Source organism: Canis lupus, chromosome 16 (genome assembly GCF_011100685.1).
Source record: "Canis lupus familiaris isolate Mischka breed German Shepherd chromosome 16, alternate assembly UU_Cfam_GSD_1.0, whole genome shotgun sequence".
NCBI classification, from domain to species: Eukaryota; Metazoa; Chordata; class Mammalia; order Carnivora; family Canidae; genus Canis; species Canis lupus.
This window is the reverse complement of record NC_049237.1, coordinates 4,840,534-4,867,173: the sequence shown is the minus strand read 5'-3', so window position 1 is coordinate 4,867,173 and position 26,640 is coordinate 4,840,534. Positions and strand designations below refer to the sequence as shown.

General features: G+C 38.3%; 2 long non-coding RNA genes across 3 annotated transcripts in view; one reads left to right on the top strand and one right to left on the bottom strand.

The window, feature by feature from the left end:
• Positions 1 to 8,307, top strand: part of LOC102153920 — a 122,312-nt gene extending 114,005 nt beyond the window's left edge. For both annotated transcript variants that reach the window (XR_005371204.1, XR_005371201.1), the window contains 2 exons: positions 7,814 to 7,912; positions 8,240 to 8,307. This is a non-coding gene — a long non-coding RNA (uncharacterized LOC102153920). The remainder of the gene's footprint in view (positions 1 to 7,813; positions 7,913 to 8,239) is intronic.
• Positions 8,308 to 14,691: 6,384 nt separating this feature from the next.
• LOC111090154 overlaps positions 14,692 to 26,640 on the bottom strand; it is a 37,095-nt gene continuing 25,146 nt past the window's right edge. The window contains exon 3 of the long non-coding RNA XR_005371042.1: positions 14,692 to 14,829. This is a non-coding gene — a long non-coding RNA (uncharacterized LOC111090154). The remainder of the gene's footprint in view (positions 14,830 to 26,640) is intronic.

The window sequence follows — 26,640 nt, the reverse complement described above, 5'->3', positions numbered from 1 at the left end:
TCAGGAAAATTTGTTTGATTTTCTACTCCACACTAGGTCAGGGGACGCCCTGGAGGCTGGCTCTGGCCATGCTGCTATATTTCTCTAACAATCTTAACACTACAGGACTGCATGTATGTGGATGGGGTTTGTTGAGAACAGGGGGATTTTCTTTCTTTCAAGCCTTCTTCTCTTGAATATTTATACTTATTTGGGTCTTCAGTTACTTTTCCCTCATCCTCAGTACAGAAGCTTTGAGGTCTAAGGAGAGGAGAGTGGGTGGAATGCCTGGGTGGCTCTATTGATTAACATCTGCTTTCTGCTCAGGTCATGATCCTGGAGTCCCCAGGATCCAACCCTGAGTTGGGCTCCCTGCTGGGAACTCTGCTTTTCCCTCTCCCTCCGCCCCTCCCTCTCTCATGCTCTCTTCCTCAATCTCACTCACTTTCTCTCTCTCTTAAATATGTGGAGGCCGAGAAAAATTAAGACCATTGCCTTTGTCAACAGGGGCCCAGGACCCATGATTGGGTCCTGCAAAGGATCCTCTGAAAAAGGGGGAAATGTGGGACCCAGGAAATCTAACAAAAATCCCCTACCCCTGGACAAGCAGAGCAGGACTAACTCCATTTTGTGCTACCCCTGCCATCTCATGTAAAACCCCCCACACCACCTGCCTGTAGTTTAAGGCACTCCCTCACCCGAGTTTAGCTATTAAGCACACCCTTATCAGAAACCAGCACACTTAGGAATGCGGGACCTCTGACCTTTAACCAGCCAAGGAATGAGAACCCCTCTTTTGCCCGCCAAACCTGTGCGCCAATTCTAACCAGAATAATAGGCTAGTTCAAATGGTCACTATAAGGTAAATCGTAATTCAATTGGCCACCTGCGTGTGGACCAACATGACTGTGCAACTTTCTGCGTATGTTACAATCTCATTGGCCACTGGCCCCTATAACCCTGCTGTGCTTCTTAGTCTCGGGGTCCAAGCCTCTGCTCTGCTGTATGGAGTATACTTGGACCCAAGCTTGAGCTTGTAAATAAACCCTCGTGTGTTTGCATTGGTGTCGGCTCCTTGGTGGTTTCTCGGATTCGCAATCTTGGGCACAACAAAATACATAAATAAAGTCTTTAAAAAAAAAAAAAGGAACAGAGGATGGGTTAAGGTACAGGAAAGGGAAATATTCTCTCTGTTAAATGACACATTCTTTCAAATCATTTTTATTATATGAAGAGTGGCATTGGCTCTCTTAAACTGGCTTGACCGTAACAACTCTTCCTGGAGGCAATGAATGCCCACTTAGAGTGTTGGAAAAACTGGGCTTGTATATACTGTGAAATATTAGATATAGCATCCCTCTATGCTGAGCATATAATCAACACTCAGTAAATATTTAATTGAGGTAAATGAAATACTATAAAAGAGGTCATATATTTGCCGGCCTAGACAAGTTCAGAGCAGGGTCCTCAGGAAATGGGACATTGATAGACACATTTTGGTGGTAGAAGAAGAAAGAATCTGCAATTTAGTAGAACACGTGGAAATACACAATATAACACTTCTGTGCATAAATTTCATTTGTCTCAGTACAAAGGAATGGATTCAGGGCACCAGTAGCCCCACTTCTTCAGAGACTCATTGCCTTCTTGGTTGTTAGTCCTCTACTCATATCAAAATTTGATACAATTTACTTTAGCAATAAAACTAATTTGCATAAACATGTTAACTCCCAAGTCATTTGAACTTTAGCATTTTTTTCTTTAGTGTTGAAATGAAAGGTTTGTATCTTTAATAAAAGATTTTCATGTGTTGGAGTGGTAGTCTGAGAGATATTATTAGGGCTGGAACGGACTTCTTGTTTCAAAAATTATGCTGTACCTGAGACTTGCTTTAAAATTAAATATACTTCAGTAATTATAGTTTATATGTGGTGGTTCTGGTAGAGGAGGGGGGTGGAGGAAACTGGAGAGTGAAAAGCCTAGAGTCATCCCACTTGCTTCTTTCCTTTCACATCAGTTAACTGTAGTTTCTTTTCTTTTTTTTTTTAATTTTATTTATTTATTCATGACAGATAGAGATTGAGAGAGAGCGAGGCAGAGACACAGGCAGGGGGAGAAGCAGGCTCCATGCAGGGAACCTGACATGGGACTTGATCCCGGGTCTCCAGGATCACACCCTGGGCCAAAGATGGTGCCAAACCACCAAGCCACCAGGGCTGCCCCTATAGTTTCTATCATTCATTCATTTATCCAGATACTTATTGCTAGGTATTGTTGCTAGCATTCAGAAACAAGATTGGTAAACGGTGGTCTCGACCTGGGAGAACTTACCGGCTAGTGACAGAGACAGATGTGTGAACACAAATTTCAATAGAAAGTAGGTCATGGGATAGAGATCTGAACAGAGTGCTACACCATCCCGTTGGAAATATAGCCATGTTTAGGAAAACTAAGAATGTTTTCTAGATGCATCTGGGTGGAGTCTTGAAGAATGAATGTGTTTCTAGGTGAGGGAGAGAGGGAAAGAGAAGAGGGACACACCACGAAGAAGAAACTGTGTGCAAAGACAAGGGTTATGAAAATAAATCGTGCGTGTTTAGGGAAGGCATAACTAATTTGATGTGGCTGGACCATGGGCAGTATGGCAGGTTATAAGACCAAAAATGTAGGTTGGTGTGCATTTAAAAAGGGCTTAATAGTCCACATCAATGACATTAACTTCATTCTGTGGACAATAAAAAAGACCTCAAAAGTTTTTAAGCAGAGAAGTGACATGAGCAGGTATACATTTTAGGAAAGGTTGTACTCAAAGTGTGTAAGGGATGGTTTAGAGGGAGAAGGTGGTAGAGGCAGCAAGACAAGTTCACACAGGAGCCAGAAGAGAAGTGCTTAAAACAAAACAGTTTCAGAGAACATATGAAGAAAGATTTGGAAAGAGCGTAAAGAATTAGAATAAAAAGGACTTGGTTTGAAAGGGTCTCTTTTCTTAATTTGGGTTCTCTGAGCAAACCTGAGATGAGGACCTGAGTGGATGAAGTACCTGTGTGCTGGTAGGGGAACAAGATGTGACAGCGATGGATGCAGCCAGCAAATAGCACGCCATCACCAAGTGTGACCACAGCCACATCTCCCAGGGAAACCCTGCAGAGCCAAGCAAAACACATTCCTCAGAAGGATCATACTGTAGAGGGAGGGATTAGGGCACTTAATATTTATTTCTTCTTACCTTCAAGTGGGAAAATGGGGAGGCAAAAGATACACCACATTTGTTTGTAGAGTGAATAGGATGCACGAAAGTGTCAAAACAAGTCTAAAAGCTGTTAAAGTTATTGCTGAGGACAAAAATGAAAGTGGTTGCTTAAGAAATAAGACCAAAAAAATTAACAATTATTTTTTTGGAGAATTTCGACCAAAAGAAATAATTGGTTGAGAGAGAGAGATTGAAGATGAGAGAGTCTTGTGATAACTAAGGGAAAACAGTTTCCAGAAATGTTGGAAGTGCATGGGATCAAAACCACAGCTTTGGCCACTGGCAGTAGATCCAAGAGAATAGGATGGACATTTCTCCCTCTGAAGTGAAATGGAGAGAAGGAAAGATGGGCGGGTATGAACACATTTTGAGGTACAGGGAGGTCCACTGAAGGAGCTCGTGTCTAGTGGTTTCTTTCTTTCTTCTTTCTTTCTTTCTTTCTTTCTTTCTTTCTTTCTTTCTTTCTTTCTTTCTTTCTTTTCTTTCTTTCTTTCTTTTTTTTTTTTTTTGTCTAGTGGTTTCATTTTATGTTCAGTAATGTATATAGATGAACCTAAGAGAGAGACTTGTCTAAGTCACAGACAAGATGTATGAGAGCTGAAAATTATCTATTCATCACTGTATCTTCAGTGTCCAGCAGTGTGCGTGGAAAATAGCAGACTCTCAGAAAATAAGTTATTAAGTTGCATGAATAAATTAAAAGTGGGGCATTCTATCACAGTAGGAGGAGTCAGAAATATGTGGGTTCAAATCCCACCTTGCTGCATCGCATTGAATAAATTACTTAGGTGTGCATTCTTAGGACTCTCATGAAAATTAAATGAATGAATGAATGCATAATATTTGATACACAGCAAAATAAAAGTAATTATATATTATTTGTATTCTGCTTATTATCTTAATGCTCAAAATAGTCAGTATCCTTGATATTGGGATATGCACTTATCTCTTTATTTTAAAGAGAAGGCATTTGTAAAGATTGTAAAGGAAGGCATATATTAAAGTTTAGCTTTTTAGTAGATGCCTCTTTAGTGTTATAATTTTCTACAGTAAAGCAAGAGTGAATTATTTGAACAATCCCCTCCTAATGTAAAATATATTTTCTCATCCTATTAGAATTAAAAATTGCATCCAAAATTTGAAAAGGAGGTTACCCAATGTTGTTGGATTTTAGAGCTTCCCTAAACGTAACCCGGTGCCAGGAGGGAGAGTTAATACCACAGAAAACAGAATTAATATACAGCAGGTTTCTGAGAAGTTTGAGAAAGGACAAAAATCAATAGAGTGAGGTTTAATCAAGATAAATGGAAAGCAATTGACTAGGGAAAGACGGAACCTGAAGAAAAAGAATTAAAAAAGAAGTGAAAGCCAGAAAATTATAGGTTTGGAGTCATTAATGTGGTGGGAAAAGCACTAAGGTGATAGTCATCAATGAATTTGATGTGGAGCAACATTGAGGGGCTACTGAGAAAAAGGGTGCATGTCCAATGAGAAATTATTAACTGACATGTTGTATATATGACCTGGGAAATAACCATCTTTTCTTTTCCCTACAGTGATGAGTCCAAATATAAAATACAATATTCCATTTTTCTATGGCTCTTAGCTTGTATTCCTTGAAATGGCTTTGAGATATTTTTAAAAATACAACAAAAATACCCCCCCCCCCCCCGCCCTGATCCACCTGGAGAATTATAAGGCTTGTCAGATCACACTGGATCACTCCTCTTCCTCACACATGCCACATCTCATCATCCTGTACCTTTCCTTTTTTCTTTCCGCTGCCTGGACCTACCTTACTCTGGTTCTAGATATTCAATTCATTCTTTCCTCCAAGCTAGCCTCAAATGTAATCTTACATTGGTGAAGACTGTTTTGGATTCTGCTGCTGTTTCCAAAATGCCATGCTGCCTTCCATTTGATTTTCCCATCCTGAGAAGCAGGACAGGGTTGGAGGAAAGAACTAGGACAGGAGAGAAAGTTGAGGGCCAGTGGGTTAACTTGGACAAGACCGAGTCTAGAGATTCAGATTTCAGAATCATCTACATTGAAGAAAGCCCCAATAGACATGGTCATGAAGTAGAAGGCACACTCTATGAGAGATGTTTTGCACAATATGGAGACATTTGGGGAGATGAATGACCTCCACAGATCTCCTTGAAATCATATCACTAGATCTCTGCACCAGTTATCAACGTATTGCCTACCAGCTCAGGTGCATGAAAAGGGGGGCCAGAATGTAAAACTAGATAGCTAACATCATTCACTTAGCGGTTCTTTCTTGGAACATGAATTTAATACTTCATCAAGGAGCAAGAGATGGGGTGTACCCTTGCCAGGAGACACAAGAGTACCAGGAATGTTGCTCCTTCTCTAACACTGCATGACATAGAAGGTGTTGGCGTTGGCTGGCACTGCACCAGGAAAGGGCTCTGTGGAAGGTTGAGGGCCCTGGCATTCGCGTCATATGATCCAGCGGATCCTGTGATACTATGGGTGTTAATGGTAGGGAAAGATTCAATGTGAATTTCATGGTAAGCCCCAGTGAGAAAATACTAACACAGTCCCTGGAATTTGAAGCAGGGCCATGTAGCAAAGAGTTATGTCACTTTAGAGACGCTTCCTGGCATGTTACTGAGCCCTGGTGGAGACTGAAAACTTGATCACGCGGCATCAAATGACTACTGTATCTAGAACTGTTCATTGAGAGCTGCATTATGTTGGATCAGCAGAGTCAGAAAGTCTGGCGAGCCTAGTAGCAGGCGATCACAAGATGGGAAAGTACATCTGGAAGAGTCCCTAAAGGGCCAGAGGACATGAGCAAGCTGAAAAAACAGGTCTCCTAGACACCTGTACCAGGAACACACCCCAGCCCTTTTGGGGCCCACTCCCATGGGCATATGGCAGGTCCTGTGTAAGTGGAGGCAGAAGGAGGAAAAAGCCCGTTTGGTTTATGAAGGAGTCTGGGTGGTGTGTGTGAAAGCTGAAAATGGCTGGCAGCTACATGACAGCCACATTCAAAGGTGGCTTTGAACACAGCTCGGAGAGCCAATCCTCCCTGCGAGCAGAGCTGTGAGCAGCGCATTCCACTCTTTGTGACATGAGAATATTTGTATATTCTGGAGTAGGTTAAAGCTCCTTTGTCTATTTGTAGCACTTCGGCAAGTTGTGGTGTAAAGAATAATTAAATTCTCTCTCTATAACAAGCACTGCCCTCTTCCTCGAATTGTACTGGATTCACAGCACAAATTCATGTAGGTGGCTTAAGTTAGAGTAAAACAAAGATTAGTGTGAATATACGAAAGTGTATCTTGGAAACGAATGCGCAGCAGGAACAATTGCGCCAGGGATAGAATGTCACTGGGGCTTTTGTCTCCTCTCTGCTCTTGCCTTTGCCTTCCATCACCCGTCCTCCTTCTCCTCTTCTTCTTCATCCTCCTCTTCCTCCCTCTTCCTCCCACTCTCCTTCTCCTCCTCTCCTCCCCTCCCGTTTCCTCCTCCTTTCCTTTCAGGGCTAGCCTCCCCTCCTATGCTCAATTCTGCTACTGAAGCTGTAAAACAGCGGTCATTAGCTCTCAAAGAATGTCTCTTCTGTGACCTTCTGATGATCTGAAATTGTATTCCCAAGTCCAATTGGCCTAGGGAAGAAGTTCATTGGCCCAACTATTTTTCACCCATGGTCCAATCAGCGATGGTCCATGAACTGGACTCATATAGTATCAAGTCATTGTTACCATGCAGATGAGGGGAGAAGTGAATGCTGTTAGGGCCAGGGTGGGGCCGGGGCAGAGGTGGCAGGGACATGGCTGTGTAGGCAGTCCATTTTATTAGATGCCTATTTGCTTTCATCTGGTGTGGACACTTCTTCCAAAATACTTGGCTCTTGGGATACCTGGGTGGCTCAGTGGTTGAGCATCTGCCTTTGGCTCAGGGTATGATCCTGGAGTCCCAAATTGGGCTCCCTGGCTGGAACCTGCTTCTCCCTCTGCCTATGTCTCTGCCTCTCTTTCTGTGTCTCTCATGAATAAATAAATACAATCTTTAAAAAAGTCACAAAATACTTGGTTCTTTACAAATATAAATGAATCGGATGATAGAAAGGCCCTGTTCTCAATAAACATGGCAGCTAAGGCTCTTGTTTCTAGGATTGCCCCACATGCCACCCCTGCTTGCAGAAATCACAGCTCTCAATCCTGCCACTGCCAATTCCTTCCACTTTCTGCAGATCCGTTTACTGGAATTGGGGAGTTTCCAGCTGGATACAGGGAATGGATTACTGGCAGGTAACTGTATGTCTTAGGCAACAACCTTGGACCTTTGCAGGATTGGGAGCCATTTTCTGATTGCTTCAAGGCCCAGACAATGGGAATGACCAAGGAACATTTCTACTTATTTTGGGGTGGGTGGGGCACAGCAGAGGGGGCTCACAGGTGTTCTGTCCAGTTCTCTTGGCCTTGTCATTGAGGGAGATTTATTATAGATTTAGTTAACTTTCACTACTCGTTTACAACACCGTGAGTTTTCACTTTCTTACTCTCTTAATGTTGTGAAAGTGGAAATGAGGCTGGTTTTCATCCCTAACAGGAGCCTTAAAAAGTGGGTATGGGTTACAGTCCACCATTGAACAGCTGGGGCTTGACCTGCATGGCCCACCTACACGTGGATGTTTTTCCCATCAATGCAGTAAGTACTGTAAATGTATGTTCTCTTCCTTATGATTTTGTTGTTAACATTTCTCTTCTCTAGCTTGCTTGATTGTAAGAATATAGATTATAATACATATACAAAACAAAATGTATTTTAATCAACTGCTTATGTTATTGGTAAGGCTTCCAGTCAACAGTCAACAACTGTTAGTAGTTAAGATTTTAGGGAGTGAAAAGTTTTATGTGGGTTTTTGACTGCCTCCTAGAGGGGGGTCGGGGCCCTTAACAACCCCACGTTATTCAAGGGTCAGCTGTACATAATTTCTTAACCAAAATATTTTCTTTTCTCTTATTTCGAAAACAGGTATCTACTGGAGTCCCTGGATGGCTCAGTTGGTGAAGCATCTGCCTTTAGCTCAGGTCATGATCCTGAGGTCCTGGGATCGAGTCCCACATTGGGCTCCCTGTTCAGTGGGGAGCCTACTTCTGCCTCTCTCTCTCTGCCTGCCCTTACCCTTGTGCTCTCTCTCTCTCTCTCTCAAATAAATAAAATCCTTGAAAAAAGAAAATAGATATTTACAATTTTTACTGGAGTCAGCACATACTTCAGGGCATACCTATAAGACAATGGAACAATGATCGCAGTGGAAAGCTTTGGTTATACCTTTAGACTATGGAGTTTTACTCTCTAATTTACTTTGTGAGAAATGTTTAGCTAACTGGAAAAGACTGCCTATTTTTCTATTAACCTGATTTGGTTTTTCTTTATATCTAATTTCTGAACAGTAGAGCACTTTTAAACATTATAATTAAAAATAAAATAGGCTAATTCAAAAATTTATGTATCATTAAAAATAACCAGAATATCCATCTGTTGTGGTTAAACATATAATTTGTTTTAAAATATGAATATGAGGAATATAGTAATTCAGAAAAGCAGCATGGGAAATAACTAAAAACATAATTCCAAATAGGCTTTCCCACCTATTAGTTTTAAAACCCTAGCAGGATATAAAAGGAAGTTAGTAATTAATAAAGTGTTGGAAAGAGTGGGTAGAGATTTAGTTAAGTAAATCAAGGAGAGGATTTTGAAATATGAATGAAACAGTGTCAACAGCATTTTATGGAAGAATATTAATAAAGGCTACTAAGTGAGTTCAGAAACATTTCGTGCATTTCAAGTGCTGTTGATTCCACTAGGTAATGATGCTCCATTATAAGAACAGTCAATATTTGGATGACACAAGATTAAACAATAGATTGTCTGAATTGGCCTTGCTCATTTGACTTGCAAGATAATGTCCCTTGAATTGAGAAGCATATATTAATATTCATTTTGAGTTTTGAAGTGCTAAATTAGGCTACAAATCCAGACTAAAATGTAGTAATGCAGATTTGGAAGCACGAAAACTGTTTAAGGGTCAGCAGACAAATAGTAAAACCCATGATAGCCAGTTTTAATTTCAACTGCTCTAGTGGAGCAACACTTGATAATGGGAATGAGAAATCCATAATAGAGAGAATTGGTAAGTGATATGTAGCAAAAGGAGAAATCAGATAAGGCTTTGACAGAGAAGATGATATTGTCAAAAAATCTTATGAAATAAAAATGAAGATTGCGAAGCATAATAATAAAACAAACAAATCTGGAACCACCACCCAAACTGAGCAAAAACATTTTTACCAGTGCCACTGAAGCTCCAAATATTTCTCCCAGTTAAATGTCTCCTTTGTCCTCCATTTCAGATTGGACTGAATTTTGTAATCATTCTCTTGCTTCTCCTTATAATTTTACCAGATACAAATGTATCTCTAAGCAATGCATGATTTGGTTTTGGAGTTTCTGAATTTTTAAAAATGATTCATAATATATGTGACTTTTTAAAATTGCCTCTTTCACTCAACATTTTAAAGATTCATTCACGTTGACATATGAACTTATAATCCATTAATTTTCACTGTTGGATAGGATTCCACTTTATGAATATGTCATAATTTATTTATCCATTCTTCTGTTGATGGGAATTGTTTTGTTTTGTTTTTACACTTTAAACAAATCATGAACAATGCTTCTGTAAACATGCTTATGTATATCTACCGATGCACATTTGTAAGAGTGTCTACAGAGCAGCACCATCTAATAGACTTTCTGTAATGATGGAGAACGCTCCACATCTATGATGTCCAATGTCACAGCCAATACCCACATGGATCTTTGAGTACCTACAATATGGCTGGTGCAACTGAGAAAATTAATTTTTATTTAATTTAAAATTTTTACATAATTGATTTTATGCATTTAATTTCTAAGAAAAATCAACGTATGGAGTGTTGAAAAAATTTATTTTGATGCAAAGATGAATGGAAAAAGAGGATAGTCCATGCCATAGAGTTTCCTCATATTTCTTTACTGGTGTTTTGCTTCTCTGATCGTATCTCTTCTTAAAAAAAAAAAACAACTGAAGTTTTTAGAACAGTTTTAGATTTACAGAAAAATTATAAAGGTAGCACAGAGAGTTCCCCTATGTCTCTCACCCAATGTGTTCTATTTCCAAGTCCCCCAAACTGACACAGTCACAAAGTGCCCAAGGAAACATGATGACTAAATTTAATGTGGTATCCTGGATGGCATCCTAGAACAGGAATAGGACTTTAGATTAGAATAGCACCTAAATTATAATATAGGTGAATATTAATAGGGTATGGACTTCAGTTAACAATCAATATTGGTTCAGTAATTATTAGCAAATGCACAATACTGATGTAAGATGTTGGAAATAGAAGACATTGTTTCTGATGACCTGGCCAATTTTGAGGAGTACTGGTCATGCATTTTGTATAGTGTCCTGCTATTGGGATTTTCTGGTGTTTTCCTCATAATTACACTGGAGTCATGGGTTTGGGGGAGGAAGACAACAGAGGAAGAGTGCCATTTTTTATCATATCATATCAAGGGTACATACTACAAATAACTATCAACACGACTTACCACCCACTGCTCCCGTTGACCTTGATCACCTTGATCATCGTCTGTAAGATTTACTCTTTACTCTGCCTCCCTGCACTTCCTTTCCATGCTGTACTTTTTGGAATGAAGTCACTATGTGTAGCCTACACTTACAGAGTGGGAATTCTTTGGAATTCTACAAGGGAGATTTGTCTTTTCTCTTCCATATGCTCTCATATTCAATAAATAGTATATATCAGTATGAACTCATATGCATACTTTTTTCTACGTTGGGAAATAATCTAATTTTGTGCGTTGCTCCTTATTCCAGCTTTGGCCATCAGTTGTTTCCTGTATCTCTGACACACCTCCATCAGAAAGAGAGACAGTGTGTGTTCCAGGTTCATCGTATATATTTCCTGCCCCAATTCTAGAATCAGTCATTTCTCTAAGGAGCCTGATTCCTTTTGTTGGAAAATCATATTAGAGACCAAGGTCTGGAACCATGTCTTCTCATTACCATGGGGCATTTTATTCTATTTATTTAAAATTCAAAATGACATAGGGTAAGGTGGCTAGTGGCTTCTGCATTGGACAGTTCAACTCTAGTCTTTATTCTTAGGAATAAGGTTATGTGACTACAGGATATGTAAATGCTCAACCTTACAAGATAACTCTTAATTGTTTTCTGAAGTGTATTTGCTACTTTAAACTTCCCACAGCAATGTTTGAATTCTTGTAGCTCCACTTTCTCTCTAATACTGTGTATTCCGAGATTATCACATTTATGCTAGTATGGTGACATCTTTGTTTTTGTGTCTACTTTTTTTTCCCTAAAAAAGCAATTGAGGAAGGAAGTCTTTCAGTTTGTTTTTTTTAAACACTTCTGTACAGATTTGTACATTAGCAATAGAAACAGAAAGATTTTTAACTGCATATTCATATGCTTCCTTTATTTTGATAAGGAATTAAAGCAATTTACAAAATGGCATGAAATAGAGAAGTATTTACTTTGGTCTAATCTGCCTCCACAGGGAGCACCCTTTTCTTTAGAGAAGTAATTGTCTACTACAATAATAGCCTTATGTCAGTGGTATTTTGGAGCGATGAAAAAAATCAGAGTGTTGCCCTACATTCAGTATGGCTGTAAAGAAAGTGTCAGCACTACAAGAAAGCAAGATGATCTATACACTGAATTAATAGGCTAGAAACAGAAATTGGGAAGCATTCTTGTCTTAAGGAAATGGAAGATTTTGTATATGTCTCCACTTCTTTTTCCCCATCCTCCAACATCTGGAAAGGGCTGGCTTGGGCTTGGGGATAATAGTGTTTGAAACTCACATGACAGGATGATGTCAGCTTTTACTGGTTTAAAAATACATGCTATGACAAGATAAAGCAACATCAACAATAAATTGTTGGAATAGGGATAGAGTAAAATTGGAGGGGAAAAAGTGAAATAAAACAAGGATGAGTATATTTACTGCAAGAAATATGGAGTAAGATGATGCATATATATGAAAAGTAACCAACCGAACAGGGAACATAATGGATTACACTCCGTAGTGACCATGAAATTAAGAAATAAAAACAAAAAAAGAAACAAGCTCCCTACCCGCCCCCCCTCCCCCCCCCCGACTGCTCAGGAAAAACACAATTTTTCTAGAGGCACAAATAAATAATAGAAAATAGAAGCCAAAAAAGAAGAACAATAAAAAAAAAGGTGTTGCCAAAAAAAAAAAAAAAAAAAAAAAGGTGTTGCCTAGTAAAAATCATTTACTTCTAAATCCATGTCAAATTTTATTCCTCAGTTCTTCCTCCATATAACTGAGTGCCAAACACACAAGCTGAGTAGTAGCTGGACACCTTTGGAGAGCAGTTGCAAGCATCACCTTCATTTCCAACTTCAACACTTTACCCAAAACTGCATTTTTACAAAGCACAGATTCTCATTTATGTGGAAAATAGTTTTATTATACATAGTGGGAAAACTGTATACTGGGTCGGACAATGTAGATTGCTTAATTTATTGGCTAGAAGAATGTTACTTAGATTATAAATGTTTGTAATTAAGAAACCATTAATATCAGAGTCTATTTTTGAAGTAGAAATCCTCTTTCATCTCTTCAAAATTCATTATGAAATTACCACCAGTTGGATCTAGATCCCAAGCAGACAACCTGCAGTTCCTTAATCAGCTTTCTGACCACTGACATGTATGATTGATACAAATGTGATTGTATGGGGAAAACAAGTATGATGCTTAACTGTAAGTTTGTCCTACATACTTTTTATCAAGTGAGGACATTCCTTTCTATTCCTAGTTTGCTTAAGATTTTTTTTTTTTTAATGAGGAATGGATTTTAGATCTTGGCAAATGCTTTCCTGCCTCTATTGAAATGACTGCATGATTTTCTTTTTTAGTTTGCTAATGTAAATTACATTACTTTTTAAACAGCTTTACCTATATATCAAACAATTCAATAGAATGTTTTTTACATTCAGACTTGTACAACCATTACCAATTTTAGATAATTTTTACCATTCCCTCCCAATTTTCTCTTTCTTATGTCACCACCCCCCATGCAACCACTGATCTATTTTCTGTGTAATGTCTTTGCTTATTCTAGATATTTCATATATGTAGAGTTTTATAATATGTGGCCTTTGTGATTGGTTTACTTCATGAGGCATAATATCTTTAATTTTCATCCACGGGGTAGCATATACTTCATTTCTATTTTTGCTAATAGTCCACTGTATGGCTATACCATGTTTCATTTATCATGCATCTGTTGATACACTGATTGACTTTTGAACATAAACTAGCTTTGCATTCCTGGGATAAACCCTACTGGGTTGGGATATTACCATTTTTACATATTGCTTGATTCAATTTTTCATCTATGCCATGAGGAATGTTAGTCTGCAGTTTTCTTTTGTAATATTTATGCTTAGTTTTGGTATGATAATGCTGACTTCATAAAATAAGTTGGGAAATGTTCCCTCCTCTACACTTTTTTAGAAGAGTATACATAGGCTTGGTATTATGTCTTCTTGAGATGTCTGGTACCATTCATCAGTGAAAATATCTGGATTTGGAGTTTTATTTATGGGAGGGATGTTAACTCTAACTCTTTCAATAGATGGAATATCTTCCATGGTCTGTGGGAAAATGATTAGGAATCTTAGGTATTTTTTCTTAACCCTGACATTTTTGTTCTTCTCATGCATGAGCCTTTATTATTTTTATTTTTAATATCTACACTTCTTATAATTAATTTAAGGAAAGGGTTTCCAGGTTCACCATATAATCTGACAACTTGACTTCTCTTGTAGCATGTCTGCAGGGAAAAGTACAAAGACCAAAGGATTTGAGTGGTGGGTCCCCTCCAAAGTCATTTTTTCTTACCATAAATCTATAAATTGATATTTTTATTTTATATGTTAGTTTTGTGAGCTTGAGTAATGTGCCTGCCCCCCATCTTTGCACTGACAAATCAACAGCATCAACCTACAAGAACTTGGGCTATAGCAAATTATTTAAGAGTCTGCAACCATATAAACCACTGGGGAGTTGAGAAGGGACCTTTCTTTAGCTTATTCAACTCCTTTCCCTCTATGTTTCTCTCCCCAATCAAATCCCTTACCTATTTGAAATTCTAAACCTATAATATGAAATATAATTCCGAGGGAAAATGGTTTAGCCCTGCTTTTGATTTGAAGGAAGGGGACAATATATGTAAAAGTCTTGAAAATAAGTATTCAGCAGATAAAAATTCAAATTCTTCTTGGATCTGTGTTCTGCTTAAGGCATTACTACATGAAAAGATATTGCCCTGAAAAGAGAAATCAATACTAACCTGAGAAAAACCCAAGTGAAAACATCCTGAATGAAGTCTGGCATTCAATAGAAAGTTCACAGTCATGGACCTCTAATTGTCCAGTGAAAGGAATACTGATTCTTGACCTTCTTTAGATTATAGACCATTAGAAGAGTTTTGTAACTGTAAACAAGAAAGGAAGGATCAAAATGAGAAATTGAAGAACCCTCTAACAAGCTACTGAAAGTTAGAAGACAAAAAATGTTCAGAATAAAACTCCAAACGTATCAAAATATTAAGTTCTAATATGTTTTCTAAATAGTAAGCACAAGAATAAATTACTTTTATCATAGTTAATTGATCTGTCTTACATAATGTATTGAGACTTGTAATTGTCAGGAGACATGTGTACGACACATAAAGCACACACACACATTAAAGGATTTTATCTTAGAGCATTCCTTTGAATTGCAAAGGGAATTTATAATGCCACTCATGTCAAAGTCCTTAAAATGGATGTTTAATATTTCCTCATTTTCTTATACTTAGATGCCTTTCAAAGTTTTATCATTATTATTTTTTATTTTACCCCAAATATGTCCAATTCTCCTTTTCATCTCTTTCTGCTATCTGCAAAGTATGGTACAAAAAACAAACTACATCTCATTACCATAATACATACTTAAAGAAAAACAAAACTAGCTAGCTCTTTTAAAATTATAAAGTTGGACCCTTCTATGTATTGGTGAGGATTTTCAAACCTCAGAAAATCTCTTATGTCTGTGAGTAGGAGTATAAACTGGCAAGTGAATTTGAAGAATAATTTAGTAGTATCTAGCAAGGTTGAAGATGCACATATCCTATGACTGGCAATTATGTAATTTATGCCCATGAACTAAGAAGATATATAGACACTAGAATATTATTACTATGTTGTTTGCAAGTCATCTGAAAACGACATAAATTCTCATCATTATGAGACTAAATTATCATATATTCTTATAAGTGACTTTTACCAACAGCAGCTTAAATAAATAAACCAGAACTATGAGTGTCAATATGTATAAACCTCAAAAACAAAACTTGAAGCAAATAAAGCAAGTTGTATAAGGCCATATAAAGAATGATACAATTTATATGTAGTTAGGATAATTTCTTTTTTAAAAAAAGATTTTATTTATTTATTCATGAGAGACACAGAGAGGGAGAGGAGGCAGATACACAGTTCAGAGGGAAAGGAGGCTCTTCGCAGGGAGTCCAATATGGGACTCCATCCCCAGACCCCAGGATTATGCCCTGAGCTGCCAAAGGCAGATGCTCAACCACTGAGCCACCCAGTAGTCCCAGTTTGGATACTTTCAAACACTTTCTAGTCAAAGTATGAAGACAGGAAAGGAATGAAAAATGTCCAAACCAGGGTAGTGATTTGAGAGGTGCTACATTTGTATCTGTAATGTTTTGTTTGTTAATTTTCAGGGGTACACCTTGTTGATTATGTTATTTTTTCTTTTCTTTTTTTTTTTAAGATTTTATTTACTTATTTATTTATTCATGAGAGACACAGAGAGAGCGAGAGAGAGGAAGAGATGAAGCAGGCTGTATGCAGGGAGCCAGACGTGGGACTCGATCCCAGGTCTCCAGGATCATGCCCTGGGCTGAAGGCAGCACTAAACCGCTGAGCCATCCAGGCTGCCCGATTATGTTATTTTCTATACACGTTGTGTGACTGAAAATATTTCATAATAGGAAAAAAATTTCTTTTAGGCTATGATTCCTGTAGGGCATGTTGCCTCAAGTAAAAGTATTTGCTTTATAGGGAGTTAATTCTCTGGCCCTGAAATATGAAAGACCTACTCTGTTAGGATATGTATTTGTGATGAAATACAGGAAACTTGAAAAATGTAACTCTGAAATACCGTTATTGAAAAATATTTCATAATATTCCAATGGTCTCTATTAACTTAGATACAAGTAAGGCGAAGAGGGGATGTCTTTTCATCAATTTGCCTCTCCTTACTTTTATTGCTTGAGACGGTACAGCCATCCAACACATATATGTACCAAAGCAAGCACAAGACATTATTTTAAGTGACATGATGCACATAAATGTGAAGAATGACTAAACAGATGGTTTGTCTTTTGTACCATTGTTTTTATATTCTCTCTCTCCACTCCGGTCAATCTCTGCCTTCCCAAAGTTTAAGGTTCTCAGACTTGTACACTTTCCAATATCCCATGTTCTAAACTTATCATCACCCCTTTATGCGCAGGGAACGAATCTAGTGCTGTGCTGGAGGCCTCTCCTCACTGCTAGACTGGAGCTGGGCTCCCTCAGGCCTGGGGATGGGGTCCCTCTTCCTAGGATCACCTGCCAGGCCTTGTGACTGTGAATCCTTACATCATGATTTAATGTGATGTCTCCTGGGAGACCCTGGCCCCTTGGGGAAAGAACAGTGCTAGACTCCCTTCCTCTTCCATGGAGAGAAGAGTGGTCTGACTTTTCCTGGGACCTCCGTGAATGTCCAATTATGGTCCTGAGGAAGTATGTTTGGTGAAGCAACCTCCCTGGGTACTTTTGCCAGTGCTGGAGTAGCTTCCTCTTCTGTACCTGGCTCAGGGGGCTGAGGTTTTGATACATTTTCTAATAAAGAACTTTGTCTTGCCTCTAAAAAAATATTAAACTTATCACCCGTTTACTAGGAAATGAAGTTCAATGAAGGAGTTAAGCAGGAAGATTTCCTAGGAGGATAGACCTCCGTTAGCATTGAGACAAAGTACCTTGGGATGCACACTATAAATCTGACAAATTTAATGGACTAATTAATATGACAACTAATTGTTCTCTTAGTGGAAAAAATTGGAAATCAGACTAGGTAAACTAAGATATTTTCCAGCTCCAAAATTTACATAATTCCACTTTATTTCCCCCATCTGCAATATCCTACAATATTACCAGGTAGTGGTAAGTAAATATGGTAGAAGAGACAGAGATTTAAGAGTATGAGTCACAAAATCTTTTTTCAAGGGACTTGCATCCGGGAACAGATAAACAAAACAAAAGATACACAACAACACACAATAAAATATGTGATATACTGCTAATTCTCCAAAGTGATTTGCTATTATTAATCCTAAGTACCCTATCCTGGGCACCTTTATAAGCCTTGGAATCCTGAGAGACGCATATTAATTATCCCCATTTTATGTTGGTAAAGTGAAGACTCAAATAAATTTAAGAAAAGATAAGTTACCCAGATAATAGGATGCAGAGCTACAGTTTAATTCGGGTTGTCTGGATACAGATGATGTTTTGTTCACTTGCGTTACATACACTCTCCAATGGATCTCTTAAAATTATTTTTAAATAAGAAAAGTAATCTGAGACTACGTGCCTATGGCTATTAAACACAAATAGCAACAAACACAGGCGTGCAAGCAAGGTGCCCTTCACAATCTCCTTCACCTCAGCCTCCTCACCTTTTTGCTTCACTATTTGGGATCGTGCTATACATACTATTCTGTGACCTCTTTTTAATGGAGGAAAACACATCTTGTAGTTATTTCCTATTTGTTCATATAAACCTATCTCCATATTCTATAGCATAACTTAAACACTTCCTTATGTTTGGACATAAGCTGTTTTCCAATTTTTTCTTGTAAACAATGCTGTCATGAACATTTTTACTTATTTCACTTGGACTTCTCTATGCAGACATCTATGCACAACATTTTCCTGGAAGCAAGGTAGTGCGTCCTTTGATCTTATGAACAGCAAATCCTATTCTCGCCATCTCACTCACCCCAAATTTAATTCTTTAATTTTCCTGTTCTTTTTCCTCCCTCCTCCCTCCTTTCTTCCTGCCTTCCTTTTTTCTTTTGTGAAGATTTCTCCCTAATGTCACGCTCTGAAGTATGCTTTTTCACTAAATTCTTTCTCAACATCTCTTGAAAACTTGCCCTGGGATGAATTGCCACTTCAAATATTTTGTCTTAAAATTTAATTTTTTTTTAATTGTCTTAAAATTTAATGTTAAAAATGGTCACAGAGCAAACCAGTGTTGAGGGTTAATGCTTTATACTCATTATTATATAAACAAGATTTGTTTTCCCGAGGGGAATTATGAAGAATTGATAAATAAGGATTCTCCCCCCTTGAACATACAATATCCATTGGTAAATGTGAGTTTCTTTGAGTGTATAGAATTTCAAAAATGTTTTGAAGAAGAAAGCATACAGTGGAAGTAGTGAATACAAAGTGGATTTCTGAGTCAGAATTTCAGCTCTGCTACCCATTGGTGGTATGGATTTGGGCAAATCATTTATTTCATTGCCTTCATGTTCTATATGTAAAGTAAGAATAACAATAACAATAATAATATTAAATGTTTTCAAATTTGGCTTAAGGCAGCATTTTCCACAGTGGTTTCACTTAAACCTAAAAGTTTCATGATCAAGTCAACATAAGAGACTCTGGGGAAAATAGCTTTTGCATTGTTTTGTTTTCACTGTAGATTTCCTCAGATGATTTAATATGTGAGTGTGTTTGGGGAATTGGAAAGTCAAGATACAATGTGAAGCAGTTCCTAAATTACCTAATTCCCCAAATCCTATTCTTTGAAAAGAATGCTTTGGAGGACTTGAGTTGCAAAAAACATATTTTGGGCAAATGCCTGTTTAAGATTAAAAAATAATGCCTACAAAACTTCTGGAATATTTTAGATACTCAATAATGCTTATTATTACTATCCTAAATCAACTTTTAAATATAAAGCAAAGGGCTATATAGAAGAGCCAGAGAAGAGGGGATGCAGCGAATAATAATTAATAAAGAACCCTTTTCCCAGAAGATTTTAAGAAAAACCTTACGCAATAAGTACACTTTAAAATGTAGCAGAGATTTAGAGAATTTAGAAAGTGAATGTCAGAGGAATTAGTCTTCCACACAGACATATTGAACTCCCCCTGTCTTTTCTACCATGGTCCCATGTGTGAGCATATTAGCTTGAGAGTAAAGAGCTCTAAATAGTCTGTGAGCACAAAGAACAAAGTAGTAGACTGATGGCCTCAATGACAAGGAACAGAACAGACATGAAAACAGCCATGTTGAGAGTGGGATATTGAACAAAGAAATTGTAGGTGCTGTTTATTCTGAGGGTTTGATCTATTTTTTTTTTCACACATGGACAAATTCTGGTGAAATAATGATCTCTGTTGATAATTTATTAATTCAGGGCATTTGCTTTAAATACTGTAGGAGTCTATGGATTATTTCTGGTATCTTCTAATTGTCTGGTGCCCCTGATATTATTCTATTGATTGCACTTTTCCATTGTGTGTCCCAAAGGCAGAGAAGGGCAAACAGCAATCATGAAATATGAATGAGATGCCTCATTAACCTTTGGGCTTTTGAGTGCTTGGAAGCATCTAATCTATGTCATCGGCAAGAAGAGTCTGGAAGCACTGTAGGGGGTTGTGGGGCGAGAGGAAGGGCAGTTTACTTTGTGGTTGGTAAACTCTATGCCAAGCGCTGGCATGGTGCCTGCTCTGACACAACGGGATCCTGCATTGCACTAGAGATGCTGAGATTTTAGCAAACACAAATGTAATATAGAAAGCTTGCTGAAATTCAGAATATCAGGCTCATCTCCAAAGATTCTGACTCAGCAGCTCAGGCCAGATTTCAGGCATCTGCATTTTAACAAGCACGGAGGTGATTCTGATGCAGGTGATTTGTGGACCACACTTTGAGAAACATCACATTAGACCCATTCAACAAAGAGGGAGTAAGCTGATAAAATTTAGATTTCTTGTAGTTTTTACCAGCATACGTAGACCTGTTTCCTTTGCATCTCTTTTTCATTTAGAATAAATTTCCAACCGAAGTATGTGATACTTGCATTACGGCTGTTTATTCCATATCAACAGAAGCTACTTTGTCAACATTGGGTTGTCATTGAGACCATTTAGGGCTTTTTCCTTCAAAATTTACAGTGTCCTTACAGCTCTACAGTCATAGTGCTATGATGTAAATAGGACAGTGTCTATTTGCATCACATAATGTGTTACAGGCAGAGGACTCAAGAGTTTAAACATTTTCAAATGTTAACAAGAATGCCACATGACTCTGAAACTTGATTATATATAATCAAATGGTAGATAGCATATTATGATTCCATGTTGACCACAAGAACAGCACAAGAAGACTGGAAGGCCAATTTCCGAAAGAGCCAGTGGAAAGACTTAAAGAACATGAAAGGGAAAATTATTTCCAATCATCTGTCCTGAAGCAGCTCTACCTTTCCTTCTGGTTCCCTCAGAACACACCCACAGCATCTTGGACCAATGTCACCCAGGGTGGTGATGGTCACCCAGTACCCCCTTCCCATCTTCTCTTTTCTTTGTTTTCAGAAATCCCACCAAGTCCATAGCCTAGTCCTTTTATGGCTGCAAGCTTAGTTAATTCCTTGTAAACAGTTACTTTCTTATACCACCAATACAAACTGTTACTGTTGGCTTCAGTTGTCTCCTGGCCCCCTTGCAAGCCTGCCACATGCCTCGGGACAACCTGTAATCATCTTCATCTTTCTCTCTTCAATTGAGAAGGTCAATGAATGACTTAGCATGACTGTTACACGTAGAAATTATGACAGAGAGGTACATTAGAACCAGAAAAAGGAAAGTCATACATTGAGAAATATTAGATGTAATAATAATTACAAGCAAAAGAGTGTCATCAGGACATAAAAGGCCTGGAAAATGCTCAGAACATTTTCAGAATTCCTAAAATAGTTTCCATCTACCAGCTCATTCTCCACTAATTAAGATTACTTTGCCTCAAGGAGCTGCTTCCAAGATAAACTATGTTTGGTTAGATAAGCTATATTCAATTTTATTATTTTTCATTTTAATTCAATTCCAAGTTGTGTTGCTTGGTTTCACACAAACACACACACACACACACTCTCTCTCTCTCTCTCTCTCTGGTTTCTTTTAATACATTAAATTCAGGATAGACCAGGTTTTCTTGGGACAGTTGAGAGATTTTGCTTCACTCAGAAACACTGACTCTGCAGGAAAAACCGTTCCAGTTCTAAAAGCTATCTTTCAATAAATTCCTTAATACAACATAGGAGAAAATCCAAGAGGTTCAGAAAGGACATGAGGACTCATCTAACTGAGCTCCTTCATTCCATGGAAACTGAGTATCAGAAAGGTTAAGGTCGCACCACTAATTAGTTTCAGAGCTGGCAGTAGAACCCACGATATCTCTACACCACGCTTCGCATTTGTACACTGGGTTTGTCTATCGAGGAATCATCTTGATTAATTATTTATTGCATACACCAAACAATGATTGTGCTACTACTACGTGTATGGATCTGTGCTGAGCATCTGAAACACCAGGATGGGGCAAACAAAACAATTTCTGCTTTCATGTCTTTCACAAGGGGATTTACAATATTTTTTTTTTTTTCAGATAAAAAGGAATCTGTATCTGAGTGCATGTGTTTTCAAGCAACCACTTCCAGAGCCCAATAATAAATGAGTCCATGTTCAGACAAAATTATAACCAAAACCTGTGGTTTAGGGCAACTGTAGAGATTTTTTTGATCTGGCTCAAAACCTCTTTTAAAAAATTATTTCATCAATTAATTAATATAACTCACCTTATTCTTGAAATATTTTGGTTATATACAAACATTTCTTTTTCTTCCTTTTTATATGAGTCAAGTGCTGCCTGGGAGAAGCATGGAGGAAGTAGCTCAGAAGATTTAACATGATGAATGAACAAATACTTATCAATGCTTATTATATGGTCCAGAGACTTCTGTAACTGAAAGAGACATGCCCCCAACCCCACCACCTCCATGGAGCTTGTGTTCTAGAAATGGAGACAGTTAATGAATAAGAAAAAAAAAAAAAACATTTAAAAATGACGAAACAAACAAAGAGATTTCAAATTCTCATAACTGTTGTAAAGTGACAAGCAAGGTAATGTGGCAGAGGGAAGGCCAAATAAGAGGAATTTGCTCTAGATTAGATGTTAAGGAAGGGTGTCGAAGAGACGACAGTAAAGTGGAGATGTGAAGGATAAGAAGGAACCAACCAAATAAACACCTGGGGGGAAAGATCTTCCAGGAGTTTAATGGCAAGTGGAAAAGCATGAAATGGGAAAGGGATGGGTGGCTGGGGCTTCCTGGGCCGGGAGGTGAGGATGGAGCCAGAGGTAGAGAGGAGCCACACAGCTGCAGGGCATGGAAATCAACTCCCATTTTATTCTAAGTGTTGTAGAGGCTGTTGGTAATTTTTTTTGTTTCATTTTACTTTAGATGCAGTAAAACAGACTCTTTGAGACATGCAGTCCTGTGATTTTGGCAAATGCACGAAGTGGTGTACTGACCCCCAGAGTCACGAAGCAGGCATCATTTTACCCCTCAGCATCCTCACATGGCCCATCTGTCCTCAGCTCCTTCCTTCTCTTTCAATCTGTGACAATCCTGGATCTCTGTCCCTACCTGCAGTTTTGTCTTTTACAGAACACCATGCAAATGGAGTCACAGGATACATAGCCTTTTGGATACAACTTCTTGTTCTTGGAACAATGCATTTGAAATTCATCCATGTTGGGTGAATGAAGTCCCTTCTTTTCAACTGTTCATTAACACTGTATTGAATGGATGTCCCGGATTTGATCAATTTACCCTTTGAAGAGTACCTGAATTATCTTTTAAAATATTTTATTTATTTATTCATGAGAGACAGAGAGACAGAAACACAGGCAGAGGGAGAAGCAGGCTCCATGCAGGAAGCCCGATGTGGGACTCGATCCCGGGTCTCCAGGATTATGCCCTGGCGTGAAGGCAGGCGCTAAACCACTGAGACACCCAGGAATCCTCGTCTTTGGAGTTTAAAAACAAAAACCATGAGGCATATCTGGATGGCTCAATCGGTTAAGTGTCCAACTCTTGACTTCGACTCAGGTCATGATTTCAGGGTCATGAGATCAAGCCCTGTATTAAGCTCTGCACTGGGTGTAGAGCCTGCTTGGGATTCTCTCTCTCCCTCTCCACCTACTCCCCCAACTGCAGTCTCATGAGTGCATACTTTCTCTCTAAAAAAAAAAAAAAAACACCCAAAAACCAGAAACCCAATCTATGAATGTTTATGTAAAAGGTATTTGTATGAACATTATTTCTAGTTTTCTTAGGTAAACACTAGAACTGAGGTTGTTAAGTCTTATTGTAAGTACATGTTTAGCTTTAAGAAAATGTCAAAGTATTTTCTAAAGTAGCTATAGCATTTCATATGCCCAATGTTTGAGAGTTCCATTGCTCTGCATCCTTCTAAGTATGATATTAACAATTAAAAAATTGTTTAGGGGGATCCCTGGGTGGCTCAGCGGTTTAGCGCCTGCCTTTGGCCCAGGGCCTGATCCTGGAGTCCCAGGATGAAGTCCCACGTCGGGCTCCCTGCATGGAGCCTGCTTCTCCCTCCTCCTGTGTCTCTGCCTCTCTCTCTCTCTATGTCTATCATAAATAAATAAATAAATAAATAAATAAATAAATAAATAAATAACTCTTTGAAAAAAATTTTTTTTAGTCATTCTAAAAAGTAATTGGTATCTCATTGTGGTTTTGTTTTACATTAATGATATTGAGTATTTTTTTCTATCCTTATTTGCTATCTATAGATCTTCTTTGATGCAACATCCACATCTGTGGCACATTTCTTATTGAGGTGTTTGCTTTCTTACTGTTGAGTATTGAGATCCAAGTCCTTCTGAAGACTTTTCGTTGACTGATCTTCAAGTTTACTGACTATTCTCAGCTGTGTCATGTCTATGAAAGGCATTCTTCACTGCTGTTATGGTTTTTTTCTCTCTCCCCCACTTCATCCCTCCTTCTTTTTCTCTTTTCCCCTTCTCCCTTTCTTTCCCTAGCTCCCTCCCTTCCTCCCCGTCTCCTTCCCTTTTTCCCTCTTTCCTTCCCTCCCTCCCTCTCATCCTTCCTTTCTTCCTTCCTTCCTCTGGTAACACTTGTCATCTGATCTTGAATTTGTAAGAATATTTTGGAGCTATTTACAGAGTTAAATTCCCCATTAGGTAGTTCCAATATCTGTGTCGTATCTGAGTATGGTTGTATAGATTGTTTTGTATTTTGGCAGTATGTTATTCCTTGTTGTCTTTTTATTTACCTCATGATTTTTGTTGAAAGCTGGATATTTTGTCAGGGACAGTGGAGTCTGACATAGATAGGTTTTATGCCCCGTAGTGAGTATGCCTTTCCTTCCACACCTGGTGGGTTTAAAGCCATGAACTTGAAATTTGCTTAGATTTTGTGTCATATATGGATGGGAGTGATGATCCTTCCTGGTCTTTATATCCTGAGAAGAAACCCAGAAGCAAGCCCCCATATTAAAACATTGTAAGCATGGAAATTACACGATTTGGTTGATTTACATTTAAAAATTATACTGGCTCAGTGTTGACTGGATTGAAGCTGGGCAAAAGTGAAAATAGGAACACCAATTAATTTAATAAATTACTGAAGTAGTTAAGGTGATGAATAATCATGGTTTGGGTTCAGCAACATGTTGTTTATAAAATTCAGTCTATTTATCAAATTGACTTAACAGCACTGCATAGGATTAGTAAATATAAGCCAGTTGAGTGTTGAGATGTCTGCCAAAAAACCCTCCATGATTCTATTTCCAGAAAAGTTGATCTGCAACCCCTATTCATAGCAACAATTACATAGGAGTAAGCTGTCTGTCAAAAATCACTCCTAATTAATGGGAATAAAACCACATCACTTGCCTAAATCAGAGTATCAATCCTCCCTCTGCATCCCTCAAGGGCTGCTCATGTAAGTTCAGATAGTATCCAAATACTTGGTCCAGAATTGGGGCCCATTTACCTATCTGCACTCATCTGTCACTCTTCCTTTTGTTCACTAAGCCCCAGCCACACCAGCTTCCTTACAGGCTTGCAACATCATAAGTCGATTATCACTGTAGAGTCTTTGCTACAGCCAGCCAACCCCTTGGCCTGGGCTATTTATACCTTTGACAAAAGATACTGAGATTTATAATATATCCAGAAGAAAGTGGATATCAGATTTCCATGAAACATCTTATTAGCTGATAAAGCTATAATATGGAAGCTGTTATACATTGCCACATGCTTTATTCAGCCAACCAGCCACAGATGACCATGAGCACAGTGTTGAAGAAAGTAAATAATCTGGAAAGAGTTGATTAGATCAACCAGTGACTGTGGTTCCTGGACCATTATGGATCTTCTTCAACTGCTTTAGGGAGCCTGATACAAGGCTTGATCCCAGGACCCCAGTATCATGACCTGAGCCAAAGGCAGACACTTAACTGGCTGAGTCACCCAGGTGCCCCTCCCTCAATATTTTCCTTTTTTCTCCCTCAGCATTCTTATCTCAATTTTGTGTCAGAATCTGTTCTTATTCCTGATCCTTAGGGATAAAATCAAGATTCCCTAGAGGATGTATTATGACAATAAAATTTTTTTAAAAAATATTTTTATTTATTCATGAGAGACACAGAGAGAGAGAGGCAGAGACACAGGCAGAGTGAGAAGCAGGCTCCATGCAGGGAGCTCGATGTGGGACTCGATCCCGGGTCTCCAGGGTCATGCCCTGAGCTGAAGGCAGGCGCTAAACTGCTGAGCCACCCGGGCTGCACTATGACAATAAAATTAAACATTTTTGTATTTGGTAAAAGCCAAGGCTGCATCTTCTTGTGATTTTTTCATCTGCCTCCCTACCCCTACTACTTCTTACACAGGAGCACCACTGTTTAATATAAATGGCTAATGGTTGGAGTTGATATGGGGTACTAAGTAGCATAAGTTGGGTTGCCAGATAAAATTGTAATCACTCCATTTTGAATTTCAAATAAGCAACAAATGCTTCTATAGTAAAATCATGTTCCAACTATTTATTTTATTTCTTAAATATTTACTTA